Source organism: Haplochromis burtoni, unplaced genomic scaffold, assembly GCF_018398535.1.
Source record: "Haplochromis burtoni strain Fernald_Lab_line unplaced genomic scaffold, NCSU_Asbu1 Contig_142, whole genome shotgun sequence".
Taxonomy (NCBI): domain Eukaryota; kingdom Metazoa; phylum Chordata; class Actinopteri; order Cichliformes; family Cichlidae; genus Haplochromis; species Haplochromis burtoni.
This window is the reverse complement of record NW_024582503.1, coordinates 1-6,636: the sequence shown is the minus strand read 5'-3', so window position 1 is coordinate 6,636 and position 6,636 is coordinate 1. Positions and strand designations below refer to the sequence as shown.

Here is a 6,636-nt window from a genome sequence, read left to right as displayed (position 1 = left end):
GTTTAAAGATATAAGGCCTCCCAAACGTTTATGTGTAATGGGATGGAAGGATGGTACGTAAACATTGTGATTCCAGGAAGAAAAAAACATCTCACACTTTGTGAGGTAGAAGTTGATGATACTGTAAACAATCCATGACAGACCCAACCACATCTCAACGCTTTTCAGCACACTTTATTATGGTTGCTTGTTTACACGCTGCTGCAGCTTTTCAGCCGCCAACCGAACACACACCAACAAGAATATAGCTCAGGACCCAGTACAGACTTTTAAGCTGTTGAGGCGTGATTGTGGATGCCGCTCAGGTGTGTCCGTCCACCTACCCTGCAGACCAAGCCAGAAACGAGGTTTCTGTAAGGCAGAGTAAATTGATGTAATCGAGTAATGTTTAATAATAACAGTTCTTCCTGGTGCAGATGTGGATACTGTATTGTTCTTTCTTTGTGATTTTTCATGTTTTTTGCCAATTTTTAGTTTGTTGCTTGTCTGTTTAGGAGCAGACACGGTCTCTAAGGGCATGGGGGCTCTGGGGGTGATAACAGGAGGGGAGAAACTGCAGAGAGGCTTGTAAGACTGCAACTTTGCTTCCTGGCCTCAACTCTGGATAGTCACGTTTTAAGGGGTTTAATAAATTTGGCCAGATTTCTAGAAATGAGAGCTGCTCCATCCAAAGAGTTATGGATGCCATCTCTCCTAACAAGACTGGGTTTCCGCCAGAAAGTTTCCCAATTATCTATAAAGCCCACATTGTTTTCTGGACACCAATCAAATAGCCAGTAATCTCAAGAGACCATGTGGCTAAACATGGCACTCCTGGTCCGATTGGGAAGGGGATCAGAGAAAACTACAGAGTCTATCATTGTTTTGGCAAAGTTACACACCAATTCAATTTCAGTTTTAGTGATCTTCGATTGACGTAGCCAGGTGTCACTACTGCCAAACTGAATTATAATTTTACTGAATTTACCTTTATCCTTAGCCAGCAGTTTTCAATTTCCCTCAATGTCACCTGCTTTGACCCTTGGAGACAATTGACCATGGTTAGGGTTAGGGTGTCTCTGGCTTTACATGTCTGAAAACAGAATCACCGATTACCAGAGTTTGATCCCCAGCAGGTGTGTCACCACGTGGGGAAAATGTCTCAGACAGATAAGACTATGCTTCCTCCTTACCGTCACCTAGCCATATTGCTTTCCTGGCCGTTGGGGACAATTTGCCAGGGGAGAGCTAACGCTACTATCAGGTTAGCTTAGTGGGGGCCTGGTTAGCTTCAGGTTTTTCAAGGGTCCGAAGCTGAGTCTCCAATTCAGTTCCAGAGCTGCCTTTGAGGCCAAGAGCCTTGTCACAGCTGGTTGCATTAGATAGTACCTGCAGCCCATTCTGTTTACTTACTCTAGGTAGTCCATCTCTTTCAATTGTGCCATCAGCTCCCAACACAATGTTTATATTGTCAAGGAAACCAGAAAAGTAGCTGTTACATGAGGGAAGCTAGACTATAGAAAAGGATCAACCGAGCAGCAGGAGTAGATAACTGCTCCTTTGTATAAGAAGGAACAGGAGTAGCACTTCCCAAACCTTATAACATGACCTCCATCAGGCTACTTCTGCACATATTTCTGAACAACAGGTGAGAGACAGACTCTGTGAGGGTGGCATGAAGGCCTGCCATCAGTTAATGGGACCTGTTCACAGCCTAACACTGTGCTACTCAAACACAGAATTGGCAGAGACACTGTACTGTATGTATACTTTATGTTGTTTAAAATGTCATCTAGCATGACTTGTTTGGGAAACACAACAAATAATGGCACACATGGATGTGCCATGCTGCAGGAGCTGGAGTATCTCTGGAACCTCAGAGGGTGGAAGAAAAATCAGTCAGGAGGTAGAAGGAGCAATGATCTGTAGCCACCACCTGGTAAACCGTTCCATTTTGGGAGTTGCCTTGTTATTGCCTGTCCAATGCACATGTTGTCACTTTTTAATTCAATTCAATTTAGTTCAATTCAATTTAGATAGTGCCAAATTACAACAGCAATTACCTTAAGGCACTTTAAAGCACTATCGCAAGGTATAGATCCTTCAAGATTACAGAAAAAAAAACCCAAATCAAAGGAACCTTCTTTTGAGTAAGTACTTGGTGGGAAGGAAAAATTCCCTTCTGACAAGAAGAAGTCTCCAGCAGTATCAGGTTGAGGTAATAGGGGAAAAAAATCACACTGTATAACTTATATCAATGTCAATCTGCCCAATTTGACAGAGCCAAAGAGTGAAAGCCATGGTCTGTCTGGTTAGGCACCAGATGCTTGCCATCCAGATTAAACACCTGGTTAGACAATATATTTCTAGTGAATTTATTTGGATTTAGAAGCATGAAATTAAAAGACTTTCCTACAGTGTGTGTTATCTGGCTTCATGTATCGATAAAGAAAAGAGGACCTCCCATTTATATGAACAAATTGGAGTCTATAAGGGATGGAGCTGTATAGTTCCTTTGATTTGTTAGTCTGTTTGCCTAATGATTCTGTTTATCGGTTCCATTTGCACTTGCACTATAACCAGCTGATTTCAGTTCATGTCATCGAGGACGAAAATAGAGGTGTTGTCTACAGCAGGAATATGTACAGTATTTGAATTTTTATTGCACAAAAGGACAAGTGCATTATGGTAAAATGGAAACTGCATCGAGGACAGACACAACAGCATTATACTTCTAGGAGAACTCCAGCTCTTTGCAAACATCTGCACAGACACCATGCTAATACAAGGCATGTCATCAGATTTGGCAGCCTGACAGAATGGTACAATAGTACAATCAGGCTGCCAGCTAATAGCATCACGATAAATAGCATATTTGCAATGGCAGACCTGAACTATGTCTGTTTCTTTTGCAGTTAGGATGTAGTTTGTAGCTAAAAGCCAAAGGAGCTGCACAAGAAATTAATGCATAAAGGCAGACAGAAAATATGTCATGTAATGGGAAAATAAGATTGTGGACAAAGAAATAATGCAAATCTGTAGTTACGTTAATGAACAACATGTATGTGGAGTGACAGTCACCTTCAAGGGAGGCAGACACCTGGTATTTGACATGGATTTGTATGAAACTAAGCAAAGTTACAAGAACAACATTTATTATTTGAACATGATTTTTCATTCTTTAAACAACTCATAGTCATGATCACAGTAAGCATATATAACAATGGGTGAGTATATGAAGATGCAGATCGAACCTACTTTGAGACAGATACCTATGCTTTAAGGTAAGTCCTTGGTAGAATATGTTTCCAATTTTTCATGTATTTTATATTATATATATATTTAATGTAGTACTGGTACAGAACAAGAAAATTAAAAACCGAGACAAAAATCAGTTTTGCACAAATTTTATTCTTGTTGGGAATTTTTTCCCTTAAATCTTCTCCAAAAATTGTGTAAGTGTTCAAAACATTTAATCAATATCTTTTAAACTAGTTTATAGGCAAATAGTTATGGCAACAACTAGGAAATTCTGAATTATTACATGACATCCCATGATGTTTTCAGAATAGAGAAATACAGTAAGTGAGGTTGTCTGGTTGGGTCCGTGACAAAATGTTCTGTTGTATGCACAGCACTGTTATGAAAAAGGGAGTCACCTGGTATTTGACAAGGGTGTATATGAAATTAAGCAAAGTTACAGGAATAACATTTATTATTTGAACATAAATTTCCATTCTTTAAACAACTGTCAGTCACATGATCACTGTGTAAACATATATAATAATGGCTCAGTTTGTGAAAATGCAGATTGAACCTACTATGAGACTCCTACCTACAACTAAAGGTAATTCCTTGGTAGAATAGGATGATATGAGTTTTTCCATGTATTTTGTAAAATATATCTATATAGATATATATTACCAGAAAAAAAAAACAAAAAAAAAAGAAAAAAGAAAAAAAAACCAAAGGGAAAAAAAACAAAAAAGTACTTAACTTAAATGTGACAGTAATATCATTAATAACCTTCAATTGTCAAACTAATATATTTTTGGAAATATTCTACCTTATCAAGGCTTAATTACTGTTATAATTTAAAAATTGACAATTGTATTAAAAAAATTACTCTAAAAGAAATTTCAAATTGCAAACCATTAAAAAAATATTGTACATCTGTCAAATCCTCTACTCCAGATTAAATATGATAAAATTTATCTGAAATAATGTTTTCTTTTCTCTATAGGATGTTGACTACGGCTGGAATATTTGTCTTGTTGTCTATTCTAGGAAAACTAAGTGGAAATTTGGGTGAGATTAAAAAATGTATCTAAGAAATATAATAAGTAAACGTGAATTCATTACAATTCTAGGACTTGGTTAATTTAACAAACGAAGAGATATTAAAAGTAAATAACTGATTTGAAGAATTCATATTTAATTATATATTTTAATTAGATCAGTGAAAAAGTGTTTTCAAAAAGATTATAAGAAAAATTCAATTAAAGAAGCTGACTGTAGATATCTTGGTGAAATGACTTACACCACTGTTAATTACATTTGGTGATTCTGTGCATCTTTCTATCTTTTAAAAATCAAGGTGAAAATGTTGCCAGACTTGGACAAGTGGCTCAGTCTTCAACGTATGGGAATGCCAAACCCGAAAATGCCATTGATGGGAATCGTGCCAGCAACTACAACCAGGGATCCTGTGCCTGTACAAACAACAACTTGAATATGGGAATGCCAAACCCGAAAATGCCATTGATGGGAATCGTGCCAGCAACTACAACCAGGGATCCTGTGCCTGTACAAACAACAACTTGAATCCATGGTGGAGACTTGACCTTTTGAAGACATATAAAATCAACACTGTGACTATCACCAACAGACAAGACTGTTGCCCTGAGAGGATCAATGGAGCTGAGATCCGCATTGGAAATTCACTTAATGACAATGGCAATGCGAATCCCAGGTAAATGAGCTACTCATCTTTGAAACTTTGTCATAACCGTCATATATGTGGCAATCATTAATAATGTTTATAAAAAATGCTACTTCTACCCCGTTTTTTAGAGTTAAGTCCACAATACAATTTCGAGCAGCATCGTAACTATCTGAGAGGGACATTTATACAAATTTTTGTTTTACATTAGTCTTGTTACTTGTTAATCTTTTTTCTTGTCATTTGTTTTCAGATGTGCTGTAATCTCATCCATCGCTGCTGGGGCATCACAAACCTTTGCATGCAATGGAATGGAAGGTCGCTACATAAACATCGTTATTCCTGGGAGAACAGAATACCTGACACTTTGTGAGGTGGAAGTTGATGGTACACTTTCAGGTAAATCTTGTCCAATTCTTCTCGTGTGTTCCACGTTTAATGAACACATAATGGTTTTTGGAGTTCTTCTTATCATATTAATGCTAATATTTGCAACTTTTCAGAGACTAATGTTGCCAGACTTGGACAAGTGAGTCAGTCTTCAACGTATGGGAATGCCAAACCCGAAAATGCCATTGATGGGAATCGTGCCAGCAACTACAACCAGGGATCCTGTGCCTGTACAAACAACAACTTGAATCCATGGTGGAGACTTGACCTTTTGAAGACATATAAAATCAACACTGTGACTATCACCAACAGACAAGACTGTTGCCCTGAGAGGATCAATGGAGCTGAGATCCGCATTGGAAATTCACTTAATGACAATGGCAATGCGAATCCCAGGTAAATGAGCTACTCATCTTTGAAACTTTGTCATAACCGTCATATATGTGGCAATCATTAATAATGTTTATAAAAAATTCTACTTCTACCCCGTTTTTTAGAGTTAAGTCCACAATACAATTTCGAGCAGCATCGTAACTATCTGAGAGGGACATTTATACAAATTTTTGTTTTACATTAGTCTTATGTTACTTGTTAATCTTTTTTCTTGTCATTTGTTTTCAGATGTGCTGTAATCTCATCCATCGCTGCTGGGGCATCACAAACCTTTGCATGCAATGGAATGGAAGGTCGCTACATAAACATCGTTATTCCTGGGAGAACAGAATACCTGACACTTTGTGAGGTGGAAGTTGATGGTACACTTTCAGGTAAATCTTGTCCAATTCTTCTCGTGTGTTCCACGTTTAATGAACACATAATGGTTTTTGGAGTTCTTCTTATCATATTAATGCTAATATTTGCAACTTTTCAGAGACTAATGTTGCCAGACTTGGACAAGTGAGTCAGTCTTCAACGTATGGGAATGCCAAACCCGAAAATGCCATTGATGGGAATCGTGCCAGCAACTACAACCAGGGATCCTGTGCCCATACAAACAACGACTTGAATCCATGGTGGAGACTTGACCTTTTGAAGACATATAAAATCAACACTGTGACTATCACCAACAGACAAGACTGTTGCCCTGAGAGGATCAATGGAGCTGAGATCCGCATTGGAAATTCACTTAATGACAATGGCAATGCGAATCCCAGGTAAATGAGCTACTCATCTTTGAAACTTTGTCATAACCGTCATATATGTGGCAATCATTAATAATGTTTATAAAAAATTCTACTTCTACCCCGTTTTTTAGAGTTAAGTCCACAATACAATTTCGAGCAGCATCGTAACTATCTGAGAGGGACATTTATACAAATTTTTGC

At 37.9% G+C, this 6,636-nt stretch overlaps 1 long non-coding RNA gene across 1 annotated transcript; it reads left to right on the top strand.

Moving 5' to 3' along the window:
* The first annotated feature begins 4,222 nt into the window (after nt 1–4,222).
* Nucleotides 4,223–6,499, top strand: LOC102290287. The gene is made up of 7 exons (XR_006054837.1): nt 4,223–4,287; nt 4,577–4,642; nt 4,735–4,951; nt 5,175–5,320; nt 5,425–5,707; nt 5,933–6,078; nt 6,183–6,499. It is a non-coding gene; the product is annotated as an uncharacterized LOC102290287 (long non-coding RNA).
* Nucleotides 6,500–6,636: the final 137 nt, after the last annotated feature.